This window comes from Lineus longissimus, chromosome 13 (assembly GCF_910592395.1).
Source record: "Lineus longissimus chromosome 13, tnLinLong1.2, whole genome shotgun sequence".
Classification (NCBI taxonomy): domain Eukaryota; kingdom Metazoa; phylum Nemertea; class Pilidiophora; order Heteronemertea; family Lineidae; genus Lineus; species Lineus longissimus.
The window spans coordinates 5,850,634-5,867,601 of NC_088320.1; the positions used below are offsets into that span (position 1 = coordinate 5,850,634).

General features: G+C 40.9%; 1 long non-coding RNA gene across 1 annotated transcript; it reads left to right on the top strand.

Moving 5' to 3' along the window:
* The first annotated feature begins 2,760 nt into the window (after positions 1–2,760).
* On the top strand, positions 2,761–10,280 carry LOC135498001 (uncharacterized). Its single transcript, XR_010448986.1, has 3 exons — positions 2,761–2,868; positions 8,694–8,977; positions 9,250–10,280. It is a non-coding gene; the product is annotated as an uncharacterized LOC135498001 (long non-coding RNA).
* Positions 10,281–16,968: the final 6,688 nt, after the last annotated feature.

The following is a 16,968-nucleotide window of genomic DNA, read 5'->3' on the forward strand; positions in this document are numbered from 1 at the left end:
GAGTGCTGGGAACCAGTTTTGCATGAAAAGCCCATATGTTATACCCTACCTGTCCTTTCAACTACTAACTCGTTACTACCACTTTCGTTCTTCGCATTGCGATCCCTTAAGGGATCTGATATATTGAAATGAACTTTGCAAGGTGGTGACATATCAGGAAACAGTCCCAATAGACACCGCAGTTATATTGACCAATTTAGTGTAGTGCATTTATCTGGCGAATCGCCGCTATTTGTCTCGCAACCCCGCGAGTGTGACCACATCAAAATGGCCGCACTGTTGGGCGTCTGGGAATATACCAGCGAAAACACACATCTCACCTGTCGAAACAACCTGCTGTTCTTAATATCATCACCATGTCTTCGCGAACCTGAATATAACAAAATTAGCGTCAATAAGGACACAGTTTTTTAATGCTCGGTGTTTAGCGCGACAGGTGATCCCTCAGCGTCCGTACCCCTTTTGACATACACTTTTTTTAGTGAAGGGTATCGTTAGTTGGTGATGTCTATTATTATAAAAAATGATAACTGTATACATACACTGAGATGATTACACACAAACACGAAAAAATCCCGACTTCCTTGTTGAAATAATCACAGCTAGAAACCATCGACCAATTAGTATTACGAAAAATGATGAAAACCTGCTATTCTCAGCGTCAATTTGAAAATTTAGTACGGCGTTGTCACCATGATTTAATTAACAGTAATCAAGATGCACGTATTTTAGATAATCACAAGAAGTGCGATAAAGATGTCATTATTATGTCGAGAAATTGCGATCATGCAACTGAAGAGAACGCGGATGTATTTTTTTGGGTTGTTGGTCGGCCACACCATCATTTTTCTCACAACCCATTTATGGCGTGTTGTTTTATTTTGCCGTTTTTTACGTTTTGAAGAGGAGGATATGTTTAATCATACTGGTTCTGGTATGTATCATGCGACGTACACACACGTCCTAAAACTGCTTGGTTGTGCATATTTTCGGATGACAATCTGCAGTAGCCTCCACACGTTTCAACATTTATATTTTGGGGAAGTATTTCATTTCAAACAGAGCTATGAAAGCAAGCTCTACCAGCAATGCCTCTCGACAACGCCGGCCACGCGGCTATGTGCGGCGTGGGCAGCAACTACCTGCGGAGACATACCCGATCGCCATTTTGATCTTGCATTGACGTCATCAGCATAACAGCCGGCTGATGTGTTCTTATGTGTGTTTGACAGCCGCCCGCGTAACATATCGTCTCAAAACAGTTTATTCCCAAAGGATCCGTCTGCTGCGACATTAAGTGAGGCTCCCACGAAAAACAAAGACCATGACCATGCGGCCGCACACACCAGACATGGCTACACAATGAAACAAAAGTACATCAAACATTATGCTGAAGAACTCTATTTTTCTAGAGCAAAAATATTCACGAAATAACCTCGATCTCAGAGTCGACAGGATATCGAATATTTGTCAGATTGACGGATTTGTCAATGAAACAGCTGCGAATACGCGAATTTCTGATTCGAATCCAATTTGTTTGCACATCCCAAGGGGGTTTCTTCAGCTATTGTAGCAGCAGTAATATTTGGTGATACCGCTGATTGGTAAAAGCATGATGTAGATATCCATGACAGCTTGAAACGTCCCGCAGAAAAGTATATCCTCAACATGTCGAGTTGCTGATATCGGTATCTCGGACTCTGCAACCGTCTCTGTGGGGGTGGTTATATTCTGATTCTGTAACAGGGGTGTGCACAGTACTATAGTACGTTGAGTTGACAGCCGGGCGCCAGCTAGTCTGTCACGTGCAGACTCGTGCATTACATTTGCGAGTCTGCCTCGGGATTGGCCAATAGTTGCTACACACTGGCCACCTATCGGGAGATATTGCGTAGGAAAAAACACCCGCTTCAACCCACAAAATAACAGAGTCAATACAATACTAAGTAGCAGGCGATGACACGGGGCCATATTACTCGGCAAAAGTAGAATTCCCATGTGGAAAATCAATTTTTTTTGGCAGACAGTACGAATTTTACGCTGACCATTTAATTACGTCTACATGTACATATACATGTTATTCAATTGACGACGTATAATACTGAATACGGTCGTCGATTTTCGAACATATTTTTTTCTTATTGAATTGAATCTTCTAGTGCACAGCAGAGATCAAATTCGTTAAATTTATGAATAAAACAAGACAATTCAGACATATGCATGTAAAAAACTGACAGTTAACAATTTCTTTCGCGTCTTATCAGTTTATACCGAGGCGAAGATCGTACAACGACAGAAACCTGTCGCGGGTAACATGAAGAAAATCGTTTAGAATTTATAGACCCACGGCCCATCTGGTGGCTCTTTTCCGCTGAATCGATTCGCAGTGGATTTGTCGCCGCGATTTTATACCGCGCTGTATGCAGGGCCTATTTTTGATGCGAGCCCACACGATCTTATTGATAAACAATGTCCCGGTAGTGAAATTGTATCGAAATAGACAACCTCCACCAAGCACAAAGCTAACTCCAGCATATCTCAAGATATACGAATTCAAATTGCCATGCTCATCAGGCTCACGAAACATAACAAAAATTACCTGCGAACAATTATTACCACAGCGCGCCTTGGTCCTAAACGCACTTCACGTCGCGCACGCGGCAGTGGGCGACAGGCCGTAATTGCGCGATTAGGCAAAATTCTCCCAATTTCCCGAAATGATTCTCGTCAGAGGGATGAAAGATTCCCCGGCCTTTAATTGATGTCCGTTGTCACTGATATATAAATCAAGGAGTTCTGCTGTCTCTCTCATTGTGAAGGAAACATCATCGCGGACAGTTCGACGGATTTTATAAGTACTACGCGCAGGTAGGCCACTTTTCTGATAATTTGTAAGGCTTCTTAAATAGGTCAGTGTCCACTTGTACAAAAGAAGTTAGTCACTGACCTTAACTTTACTTAACTTAGTTTACTTGAATTTGACCATTATCTTCAACTTGGCGTTGATATGATACACATGTTCTTGTACTTTGCCGAGTTAAAGTTGACGTCATGTCTATGAGACTGAGTTTCGAACAGTTTGAAAGCAAACTCTATTCATTTTCTTTGAAAAAAACACTTTTAATAATTTGATAATTTGATAATAATTGAATATGATCACATTGCTTTAACATTACAATGGACGTATACGTATCATAAATTTTAAAACATTCATGTACTTCCTTAACATTGCATTCAGCGTATATGTATTGATACATTGTTTACACATTAGATTTGACCAAGCATTTATAAAGACGGTTCATTCTTGATTTGACGTATACGTATTAGAAACATACAATGTACATGAACCTCGTTAAATCGTTACATGTTACACACATTCTGTAACTCTGCCCGACAAAGGGAGGCCACTTCGTTGTAACGTTGGCTGCAGTTTCGCACCAGCAAATCAAGCTCGTAAGAATACTGGGCCGACAATAATGGCCTGTGGAGCATTCATAACAAAATATCACCACTGATTTAATTGTTCAATTTGTCCTATTATTAATTGCCGTCCGGGCTGGGGCTATACTGACGGAGCCATCTTTCCACATACGGAGCCCAGGTGTTCGTGTATACTACCTTCGATATCAGGTTGTTAAAAATATTGTTTGAGTCAAGTTCAGTTGAATATCGGTTGACTTCTGAACGCATTTGTAGGCTTTCGCACGTCGGATGTCGGTCACATCGGTTTACTTATTGAATGTCACTTCATGAAATTTCTGCATTTTCCGTCAGTTAGCAAAAAGCTACCTAGAAACGAGTCAAACCGAGATATTCCCTCGGGAAATGTGGTGCTGATTCTGCATGGTGGATCTGATATGGAAAACTTAGACGCGTCGTATATTAACAAAAGGAAGCAAAAGAAGAAAGCTGTGAAATTCTTATCTCTCACAATGATTGTATCAGTCATCAGTATGAACTTTTCGTGCTGTTTCGGAGGTGTCTGGAGGCTAAAGTCAAGTAATACATCAAGCAAGGTGATGTTACTGATGGTTTTCTTATTCAGCAGCTAATAACTCGATATCTGATTTTGAGCCTGAGTGCCTAACTTTGCCAGAGGAGTTCTCATCTTCACTCCAACCCAAGCCTTGTTTATAACTGGCCCCTGGGCAAAACAGGCTTGCCAATTTCGGGCCTTATTAGACTTTATCGAAATTCGTTATATGTAATTTATTAAAAGAAAGCTATCACTTTTGTCTATTTGCTCTTGCAAATCTGTATCGTCAATGTTAAATATGCCCACCTGAAAACCTTCGAGCGGCTTTCTTTTCTCAATGTCACGCCGAGTGTCCAAAATGATGGTTTGGATTAATTAACTCGCCCATTTATTAAGAAAGCAACGAGAAATAGAGGAGAAAGGTCGGGACGGAAATAGTCTTTATACGTGAAAACATAAACGGATCGGATATGAAAAGAAAAAGAAAATAGGCCGAATAATAAAGTAGAAAGAAGTGTTTTTAGCCCACTTAATAACAATGTTACACATTTAATAACGAGGTCATGATTTCACTATGTTTTCCAACGTGTCACTTGAATAAGCTTTGATTTCAATCAGAAATCAAGGATGTTGTATTCTCTGATTACAATACTTTTGCAGAAATGCATTTTTACAAGTTGATTATTTTAGTAAATGGGTACTAAACATAAAAGTATGTGGAGCAAATACAGAGATTAAGGAAGCAGGGTTTGAAAAACGTTTCTTGTTGACCGATCCGCCGAATGCGAATGTTCCCCATTGATACGAAATAGTTGCATCAAGACATTGACAGGAACTAGTAAGTACCGTTGATGTTTCGTAGACAATTTATCATACAGGGTGTTAACTTAATATTTTTGCCAGTTTTAAAGTCGAATAACCTTTTACAAGCGAACTTTTTCAAAAAGGATTATTACAGTGAAAACTAGAAGCGACAGAACTTATTTGAGAAGGCTCTGTGGGCGTACCTTAAGACGCTGTTAAGACACTAACGCAAATAACCAACTAATTGCATCTTATCTCTCGAAGAAAAATCGGCGATTGTTGAAAAAAATAGAAGATTATCGATTTTACTTAAATCAGCTTCCTGGGAAAATATAACAATATCATCTGCTTTTGAACAACTTATGCTATATAATAAGTGTTTTATTCCTTTTACGACAAAAGTAAAATGGGGTAATTTCCGGCTGAAATTTGTATCGAATTTCTTCAAGATTTCTGGCTACTAGCATTATACCCGTGGCGCAGGCAGGTTCAAATGGACTATACCTTGAATTGCATGGGCCGAAAGATTGAATTGCAATGAAAATCTAATGCAATATCAAAGAGGCCATATCGAAGACACAAATTATATGGAAGAGAAGAAGGGGAACTCAGGTAGGCCATCACATTTCATGTCGTCTGTCCAATGGCTCGAAACAATTACGATATCACTACCTTAACTTTAAAATGCGTGCTCCTCCTAGCAAGGTCTCAGGCAAGGCACTCAGTCGGCAGGCAAGCTAGAGGTTCAGCACCGTGAGCAACTCCTTGATAGGCCATGCCAAGAGTGCCTCTTCAGATACATCAAGTTTTGAAAGCTGTACCTGTGGGCCGGGGAGAGCACAAAGACAGACCATGGTCACCTTCATAATCAAGGGCTAGCTCTGGCTAACACAGCACTCATAAACAATGCACATATCGGGTCCCTCGAAATATCCCCTCAATCAGAATTTTTTCACCCCATCAGGCCCCTGGTGATACCTGCTGTACTAAGAATTGGTTCTCAATCCCTCCGAAAATAGATTAGTCTATAGGCTATAGATGTATGCTTAACTCGCCTACGCCACAATACATGTAGATCTCTTATCTTGTTGTGTGCAAAGGGGCCAGTATAAGTTGTGTATTGGTGGGTGCTTATAAATATTTGCATGGTGAAGATGATGGATCACATGGTCACATGCAAAGCCATCTACTGGTCAGAGGGGTTGGGTCTCTTAGCTAAAAGTCAATAAAGCAACCGCAAGTAACATGAAATGAGACAAATAAATAGTATTAGTAGTTACCAGAATAATCTGCACTGATATTTGTTTTGAAATTTGGTTTTATTTCGGTATATTTCCGCACCGTTGACTCATGAAATGTCCCCATATGCTAATGAGAACTCCTGTTGACTTTTGACAATCTACCTTATGATGATGACCATGTCCTTGTATGGAAGCAAAAAAAAGCAATTTCACGCTTAGAGACTGATTGCATTGTCCTCATTGTCAGTTTTTACATGTAGGTCACGCACCTGTAATAAAGTTTTAAGCCGTTTTCCGCTTAAATCAGTACTGTCAACATGTTCCGAGACGTACCTAGGGAGGAACGCTTACACAGCCAAATAGACCTATCGTAGCCTGTCAAACGTTCTGCATGATTATGTTCATCCAGGCACCAGTTGTTTTCAACATATTCCGCCTCTCGATATTTTTTGGATACGAGGTTGGAGCATGGAGGTATACAAAAACCTGTATCTCAGGATGGATTGCAGGCTTTGGGGGTCTGACGTGGGGGGGGGGGGGGCTTTCAACCTCATAGTCAAAAATAGAAATAAAATGTTTCCGCTCCTGTTCCTAGGTTTATCTAAACCTGGGAAAGCTCCGAGAACACAATAATAAAGTAGCTTTTCTTCATCAATTGGTATTACCAAATCGAAGTTAGCTTTTTAGCGTACTCCTTCTGATTACGGTGTATAATTTGACATTTTAAATAAGTTAGCACTAGATATATCCATTTCATAATTACTAACATATTGTTAACTACGGGTACTTTGTTTGCTAATGCCTTCCGCTAATTAGCTTAATTGATGATTCATAACCAAGAACAAATAGACAAGCGAGCATGCCAACATATCTAAACCAGTTATTGGTCCATTAGCCGTCTCTACCGATAAAGGTTTTTCTTTTCTTTCATTAGCACACACTCCAAAGGAATTGCGTGGGGCCCTACACAGAAAAAGATCGATTGGTAAACTTTGATAACAAAGTACGGATGATTCGTATCTTTTCGTAGATACAAACAAATAATGGTCAGCCATTTTTTTTCCGGGAGCGTCAGTATCATTTCTGGTACCAGTATAATTAACTATTTCAATGTTTTACGGTAAACCAGAGAGAGCAAAACCAGTTTCCTCAACAAATAATCCCAGTCTGTAAAACCCCTTCCAGTGTTTATAGAAAACCTCAAAAAACCTGCTGACATTCCATGTGCCAAGGAAAATTTCCCGAAAGGTCATGTACAAACCCGAAGTTACCTTAACTGCCACAGAAAAAGCCCCAGTCGTCAGTCATCAGTCGTCAGATAGAAGCCTGATCCGAAATCATCGCGAATTTAATACTTAGAACACAAGAAGTACACGCGATGGCATTTATCGTAATCCGATATGTTTACCGCGGGTGTGGCGTTTTTGTGGTCAGACATGTCAAAGCAATAGCTTTCGTTTAGTGAAGAGAAAATCACTACCCATGTCTCGTCTGGTACTGAGAAGGCATTTGCCTGCACAGTATGCAGAAGGATCTCAAACAGTGGTCTGCGAACGGTGACCTTTACAAGGAGATCATTCGGCTGCCTTTGCGTGTCCTATTTAATGCACGGACAGATACTGTGAGGTCACTGACATGTTGCTGGCGGATGGGCATTTTACCAGAGTAGTCGATTGGCTGAAACGCACCACGTGGTGTAAAGTGGTTTACCGCGGTTTGTTTACTGCTTCGCTAAATACTCAACATACCAACAGACACGCAATATAAATATCCATAGTGCAAGGAAATCCCTCTTTCCTTTAAACGCGAGCCAAAAGTTAGCAAAAAATACCAAGGTTTGGAAACATTAAAAGCCCTTTAACAGCGGTCCTTTCAAAAAAATATCGATGGTAATTTTTTTGGGATTTTTAAAACTTTCACTAACCCGACAGAAAGTGCCTCGTCTCATGCAATACATGTACATGTATCATATCAACTCTACAGAGGTTACAGCAGGCTTCCAAATTTTTGTTTCGGATTGCTCGCTAGTATGTAATACATGTACTATCCCTCTCAATCAGCAAGGGAAATGCACGGAAGGTATTAACGACCTGACAAAAAAGTTGCAAGAGGCGAAAGAAAATTTATATTCCACCCAGATAGTCAATACATAAACATGCGGACTTTTTGCTTCCCAGGACATTGAGTAGAATTGCAAGACCCATGATCCGCATGAACACAAACAGGTATTTAGAATTGTATGGCTATGATTATACATATGCATGTATCATCATTTTATTCCGTCAATTCCGTCAATTCGACTTGGGCTTTGAAATAGCCCCTAGTACCACGGACGGGAGAAAGCAAGATATTTGCTCAGGCGAAGCTGAGCAAAGAGGCAAGACCACCGCTAAGGAATAACAGATAAGACACAAAGAAAAACCATGTCAGCCAGATGATGCCGTACCGTATCTCTTATACTATGTGTACACACTGTGGTTCCTTCTTTTGTGCCAGAGGGTAGTGTAAGCTACGTGACCTCCCTCTCTAAAAGGAATCATTACCGCTAGCCATTGTTTTTCCAACTACGTTGAAATTAACTCTTCGATACCCAATTAGAAAGATGGGAAAACCTTCCTTCAATTCTCCAATGACCAATACCGTTTCCAATGAAAATATTCTTATCTTTTCAGAAAATAACCATGAACTGTTACGTCAAGCTCAGCATCATTTTGTGTTTTTGCTCCCTCCTGGTCTGCGGGCAGGCCTCCCAGGGCATAGATAAACTCCTCAAGTCACCGAACCTACTCTTCGGCCGAAAAAGGAGCCCGGACCCAGCAGGCAGTAACCTCTTCTTCGGCAGACGATCATTCGAACCACAACAATATGGCCGCCAGTTTTGTGCAAATGTCATCGAAACGTGTCGATATTGGTACGAGCAAAACAATGACGTCAGCGCCACTGAACAGAGTTAAAGGTAGCCGCCTTTTTGGTAACGATTGACTGTGTATTCATACAGAGAGTGTGGTAGTTGCTTTACACGTTGAGCTCCAGGGAGTTCAGCTAGCGACCGGATTGTTTTTGTTTAACAAGGTTTCGAGCCCTCCGGTGATATGAAGTAAAAATAATAAAAAGTTGTTGCCGAACCCCAGGGAATTTGCGAAAACTCCCTATTTTAAGACTCTTGGCGGCAATGTCGACCTTGGTTTATTTTGCATATTTCAACACCTGTATCATTTATCGTTTCAGACGTAACCAAACCATCCCAGTCGCTCGATTCGGCTTTTTCTACACGACCAAAAGATTTCTTGACCTTACGTAGAGATGATGACCGATCACTTCCAAGGCGCCGTTTCCCATAAGCTGTGGCAGATCTAAGCCTCAAAATGGCGCATCTGCCGTATGATATTTCTTGCTTGAACACTTTTCAAGCACAAAAGTGTTAAAGTTGTCAGTGGTGATACTTTCAATTACAAAAACTCTACTCGGGGAATATTGTATCATCGGGACATTTCCGTGGTTGCCCACCAGTTGTCACACCGACCTGCTAGACTGTTTCCAATTTGTAGTGTTAACCCCCTAACTCCGAGCCCTGGGTTTGAGTGATGCCCCGTTAGGTACCTTCTAGTTCAGAGTGCCAGCGGTGCATGGCATATGCACTATGAGAAGCTTTCTCTGTAGTACTCAAATAGCATCTGATAAGGCGACCTATTTACTTTGACATTTTTTCCAAAGCTGGGAGCTCCTTGAAATATGGGACCGGTGTAGATCCCCTCCTCAGACGAAAACCCCACAATAAGATTCTGGTGTAAGTACTTATTTTTTTTCCTTTAGCAACTGTTGCCAGAGTCTTGTATTCAGTTTTTCTACAATCTGGTTTAAGATAGCAGCCATGATCTCTGAAGAATCTTTTAAACATGGTATAGGGAACTAAATACTACTGCCAACCGCCACATTTTCACGACTGTTTTATCCTCAACCAAAATTCGCAAAAATATAAGTTGCGAAAAAAATTGTTGATTGGGAAAACCGAATGAAATTCGTAATTGGCAGAAATCTTCGCGAATTGCATGAAATGGAGACGCGAAAATGTTGCAAATTACAGTACCATAAACCAGAGAACAGAAGAGTCGGAACGGGTTAATCATCAGTTTTTCATCTTGAAATAAATCATTTCTCCATTCTGTGACCTGACTCATGTAATAATGACGTCGCTCTGCCGCATGTGCGATAAATCAGAACTTGTAATAGTTAATACAATAAATAGTTTATCTTAGAAAGGCTCGTGCACGTTTTTCTCGCGAGAGACTCTTCCAAGACATCACATGATTCTTGACTCATGCACGTTTTTCTCGAGAGAGAGACTCTTAAAAAACATTAGAGGATTCTTGACTCAAGCAAGTTAAGTAGGGGGTCAAAAATTTTCGCAGGGTCAAAAATTGTCCACAGCGTATAAGGAGCTTACTAACAAATCGGAAGAATGAAGGAAAAATTCGTTCATACATGTATAGACATGCCTAATGTGTATACCATTGTATTTGATATCACGGGCTATCCCAGAATGAAATTTGTTCAAAGAATCGCGATTAGGGTTAAACTTATGGGCGTTTTTTTAGATCCATCCGATAAATACTGTAAAAACTTCTTGTGAGTAGATATTTTCATACAACAGAATAGTATTGTGATGATGATTTATAGATACATGTAGTTTCATTATAGATGACAATTCAAATTCCGCTCGAGGCTTGTTTCGCGTGCGGCGGTTGTATGGATCCACCATTCGTTCAATACCCCGCCCTTCATCATCATGCTCATCGCTCCCGGCTATTGATCTGCAGTCTGGTCACGGAAAATCCAATAATTTTCCAACGATTTTCCGGAGCCAATTTCACCAAAACTCCAAACGGGTGCAATGTTCGGGAACGTCTGCTGTTGTTCATATTGTGCCCATGCTGCAGGATTCCCATAGGATTTGTACGTGCAACATGACTCATTAACTTCTCGACACACTGGTGCGTAATGCGATACAATTTTCACCAAAGTGACTATTTCTGTAGCATGAACAAGACCGTCGTCCGGCAAATCGCGCAACCACCCGAGAGATTACTACAGTTTGCCGGTGCGTTGCTGCGGACTGCCTTTCGTATTGCATTGCATAAGTGGGAAAGGTGCCATATGCCAAAATATGTGATATGCAATTTCGTCACGCGACTTTCTGGTCCGTGAATTACTCCGACTTACGCACATTCAAGTATCCATTGATTTTTTGTGCAGTTTTTCCCTGTCCGTGCCCCGTGTTTGCTTGTGACCTTGTGGCACCACATAAACAATGAACTCTTGTTGGGCTCATTCGACGTTCCCATTGGTTGTACCAGGTACAAAGCTATGGAGACAATGGAAACAGCGCAACAAGTCCACAAGTCACAAGGGTGATAGATCGTAAAACTGGCCGCTTATTGTTTTTATCTTCGTAGCAAATCTGTTATAATGATTCTGTACATCACAAACACAACTGTTTTGTTCTTTGATGCCCAGATGCACATCCCAGTATATCAGATGACATGTGCTCGCGATATCAATCTAACGTGTGTTTTTTTGGTTTGATTCAATAATCTCACTTCAGACTTTAAACAACTGGTTAGTTTATCATTTGATAGTTATATCCCTAGGTGCCTCCTAGTTGTCTGATGCAGCACTCTTTACTATGAATACCCACCAGGCGAGAAGAAGACAGTGTGCTCCTCGACGTCACTTACATTGTAGATTGCCCAGTTGGCTGTCGCGACTTGTGCCAATGGGTATATTTCAGAATGTCAACCACGATATAGTTCATCGAGCACAAGCAGTAGAATTCTAAGAAGAACATTTGGGTTACTTTCCGATGCTCCTCGTACAGTAGAACCTCTCTTAGCGGACACCTCTCTATTAAGGACACCCTCTCGATTAAGGATACTAGTTTTGGTCACAAATTTGGTGTTCCATTCAATTTGACCTCTCCAATAAGGACACCTCTCTATTAAGGACAGCGCTTGTCAGTCCCGAGGGTGTCCTTAATAGAGAAGTTCTACATGTAAATGCTTTACTTCACATGCTGCCAAATTGCTGAGGGATTTTTGTTGAATTGTACATTTTCTAGCTGGGTGAAGTTGGTTCTGCGTCACCAAGCGGGCGATATTTGCCCTTTTGGCCCAACTGGCCACTGCGATCCTCATTTCATCGCGATGCATGTAGGCAAAAATACATGTGTTTTTTGATACACCAGGCGCGGGGATGCTGATAGTGGATACGAAGACTCTTTAGCTAGTTTCACCGAATCGAGCAGTATATCCGTTTAAGTCATCGACGTTATCTTAGAGGGGACTTGAGGAACCATTTTCGTGTTCGAGGCGTGATGACTAGGTTATTGGTTAGTTCGATCTTCCAACGATTGATCATCAACTATATTATTACCAGCCCAGATCTTGACTCCTCACCTGGTTTATCATGGTTACACTGCAGTGTCATGTGCACCACGCGTAGAAGTTGCACAACATTTAACGTTGTGCCTGATGGCGGTAGGATTTCATGTCAACTGAGTCGATTGGCGGGAACCTGTATCGGTCAGGAGCACGTTGTACCGTGTGACGGATGCCGCATGTTTCAAGTTAAGGTAAATTATCAGCGTGGGTAGGCCACATCATCTTGACCCTCAACGTATTGACATTGCTCAGCTTCCAGATAACGAGCGTCGGAGGCTACACGTACGGAGGCAATACCGCTGGAAGTTAAGTATGGGCTGCAGGGGAGTTGGCATGACACTTCAGGGCCGGGCAATTGGCTACCCATGGTCGAAAGTTTCGATATGACTCTCATGAAGTTCATGGTTAGAATCTTTTTCCGTTTCTTGGGCATGGAAATTCTTTACAATCTTCTCGTAGGGGTTTAGTTAAATTCATAGCTCGGAATCACACAATAAATATGATACATGTAGGGTACATCTTGTGAGAAATCGAAAATCTTAACTATAAGATTCTCAGACCAATATTTTCGGGATTTTGCCGACCTGGGTAGTTCACGTATTTTGGCTGCGGCTATTTTAGGGGTGGGACAACACCCCTAAAATAAGAGCCGTTGTATGAAAGTTCTTATCTGTCCTTGCTATTATCTTCTCTCATTGTGTAGTATATATAATTTGCTAGTTTAGGACATTTTACATTAATCCCTTACGACACGAAATATGAAGATTTTTTTCAGCCAGGTTATGCCGTCCTGAAATTATCACGTCAGGTTCGCATTACACCCCCTTTTCCTCTTAGGGTGTATGATGTAGGCCACGCCTTTGTTTATCCACATGGGTACCTGTTGGCAATGTCGAAAACTAATGTCGTGGTTTCCAGGTTCGATAAAACCAGATCTGCATACACTAAGATGCATGACCGTTGGTTGGCCCGCAGTGTGAATGAAATTGTTGCATTAACATACCAATGTAGTCATGGCAGTCTAGTTTTCTTTACATCGTCAAGAAGAAGAACAATCCAAGCTTTTAATTTCGTAAAAAACGCTTTGTTTAGCGTTTCTCTTTCTCATAAGGATATGGTGTATATCAAAAAAGCCTTGGGAAAGGAGTTCAGCCTTTTTGTAAAAATCTATGGAGGCCTAAGTATGGCCGTATGGGACAAACACGCTTTCGTAATATACTATGACTACATGACGCGTGTTGCATATGAGAAAGGCTTGCTATCCACTATATACGATGTAATTTTTGATGAGCACAAAATATCATTCAAGAACGGCTTCAGGGTGTACTACGATAATATCAAACCTTTCTTCGGTCTGTGGTTATTGTTTGAAGATAATAAACTATCATTATTTGCCGTGTATCAAAAGACGGTGCTTTTTCGCGCTCAACTTGTTAAGTGTTCTGGGCATGTAAACATTATTTTACGAAGTCACCCAAATTCTTTGATTCAGTTCATTATGCAATCAGACGAGTTTGATCAAGAGATTACTGGCTACGACTTTACTCCGATTAGTTGCGCTCCCTTAAAGCGACTTCACCATGAATCTGGGAATGATATTGGCATGTTTCTTATGAAGATTCGCTCAGGAATTACTGATTTCCAAGCCGGAAATGATTATGGAACTGCTTACGGTAATCTATATCAAATGAAAAGAGTGAAGAAAAACTTCTTGATGGTAATGCACATCAATATCTACACAATTACATCATACTACAAGTAGTTATGTACAGCAAACAGGTATGAAAGATCTTAACTAAGCATCTTAAAAGGAACTTGGTGTTGATATTTTCATGATTGTGAATAATGTGGACATGTTCATGGGTTGCATTTCTCCTACGAAATTGAATAAGAGCTGAAATAAGAATCTTATCTAGAGTTTTGACCTCACCTGTGCACGAGTCGCGACTGATTTTGCCTCCGAAAGACCCATTACCAGCTATTACGGGCCTAGCCAATCAAGCCAATTAGTGCACCTGCTCAATTGGTCCTTGCAAGCCTAATGGAAAATGCATAGGAAATATCAATAAAGCTGGCTTTTTGGGCGGGGTGTTAAAATAATCCCAACTCCCGACTTCTGACATAATTCTATATATGTCTAGGTATTTACTGGCAAAATTTGGAGTGATTTGGATGGAAATTCGATGTGTCCATCTATAGGTTGAAAATTTTGGTAAATCTGTAATGCTTCACTCGTAGCCCGTAGTGTAAATTCCTGAGAAAGTGGGTTTTGGGGGCTTTTCTAGCTGCGCTAGCTCCGAAACTATACATTTGATACAAACTCCCGACTTCAGACGTGGTTGATATAACTCTTAGGATTATATTCCCAAGATTTCAGCTTTATTGGAGAAAAATTCATAGTGTCCATAGGGGGGTTGAAAATTGGAGGATTTTCAATTTTTTTCCCAACAAATATGCGAAAAATATTACTTTCCACCTAGAATTAATCAAAATTTCGCAAACTATCATAAAGTACTTCCTTGTAACAATCATTTGTGAAGCTTTCAAAACTTTTGGCTGATTGTTGGACCCTAAATGAGCAAAAACCAAACATTTTAGTGTTTGTATGCACCAATGCACAGGAGGCTAATTGCCAGATTAATTCACACCTTTCCAATCTCAAACAATAGGAATGATGGAGTCTCCCTCTATTCAAAACAGAGTGTGCTAGGCCCGCAATAGCTGGTAATGCCAGATACGCCACTCATGCCAATTCACCAACGATGGTTCTTCACGTGGTTATTTCATGATGGACGAGTGAAGCACTTCTTTGGGTACGCCTTTGGATGGACATCGACGACCGCCGGATTTAAAACCCAGGAGTGTGTGTGGGCACTTAACACTAGTAGGAGGCTTTTTCCGACTCCTTAACGGTTTCTCGAACTTTTTCCTGATTTATCCGACAAAAGTCCGACATTGTCCGACTTTTCTCTGAAACAGTCGGATTTCGAGAAAACCTGTGAAAATTTCTAAGGCTTCCCAAGATAGGGCATTAAAGATCAAAGGCCTATGTTGAACGGGATTAATGAGGTGACGAAGCGCTAGCCATACATATTAAATAATAGGCCGAGTCTAATGCTCTTGGGAGACTTTTGAAGGCCTGCTAAATCGGGGATGGCAACACTTTTTACACTGTAGATTTCATTTCGATGATCATTTGAGGTAAATTAGGATTATTTGGTTCTCCATATCTGTCTCCAACACGACGGAGCGCCCTTAGGATCTTCTCAAGACGGATAATCTTACTTTTTTTCTAGTTGATTCTCCGACTTGAGTGATTCAAGATGGCGCGGAAGTGGCGCGGATTTATGGCTACATTAAAGCCCTCAGATCGCCTGCCACGTATTAACTGATATCTCAGAGAAACCCGAGTCGCATTGGCCAATAAACTCAAAGGAAAATTTAGCGTTCGTGATACATCCAAAGTCATCACTGTAGGGCTAGATACCGCTGGAAGTTCTGTATGATTTATGGTAGTCGCAATGCCAATGATTTCAAGTTCAAGACAAAAATGACTGGAAAAATCCGACTCAAGCGGCGGTTAATCCAACCATGTAAAAATACCAGAAAGCGCATATGCGAATCTGGACTCTCATTGTTAAGACAGTGTTGCAGCCGAAATTGGACTACATGACTTCATTTGCACCAACCAATGATTGATGCATGAGACCTATTTCCGACATGACGGTATTAAAAGCAGTGTCTTATATCACTTCAATATCATCAACATTGTGCATATACATTGTTGGCCTACCTTTATGTATGCGTGGTAGCAATCATAGATTAAGATCTCTTTATCTATGCCTCGTAGTAGGGCCTATTCTTTCTTCGCTCGGGAATTTCCCTTCCATATCTATCATCACAGCCAATCAGCGCTGAGCAGGAGAGTCTCGCTGCTAATATGTAAAAATGAGCCAATAACAGTCGGTCTGAGAATACTCATTGAGTTTTTCGTCTGTATCGTACAAAAGGATTAAGAGAACTTTCGCGGAAAAGTCAAATGCTTATGTTATTTGATTGAAGTAGAGGAAGACGGTTAGACTGTCATTTCTTAACACGATTAGAAGAACTATTAAGGATGAAAAGCGTAACGCGAGCCGGCTACAGCCAAATTGTTAGTGCGCAAAATGAACGCAGAGGCATTTACTGTCTGGCTCGAATTGATATCAACACCCATTGATATGTAGTAGTAAGCAAAATATTTATTGATGACATGCTACATTGAATTTGGTGACCGAGTTTGTAAAATATCGTACGGATTACAATGTAGGTGTCGATATGAACTAGACTGTACAATGCATGCATACAATGTACATGTACAACTGACGGCGTGTATCGCTGTCAATGGGCCTTTCGTAGATCACTCATTATATGCCACACTCATGGAAATAAAGATTTTGAGCTTCTGACAAACAATTAATGGTTTTTCGGCCAACACAACTATGCACAACGTATAGAGGCTTTTCAGAGT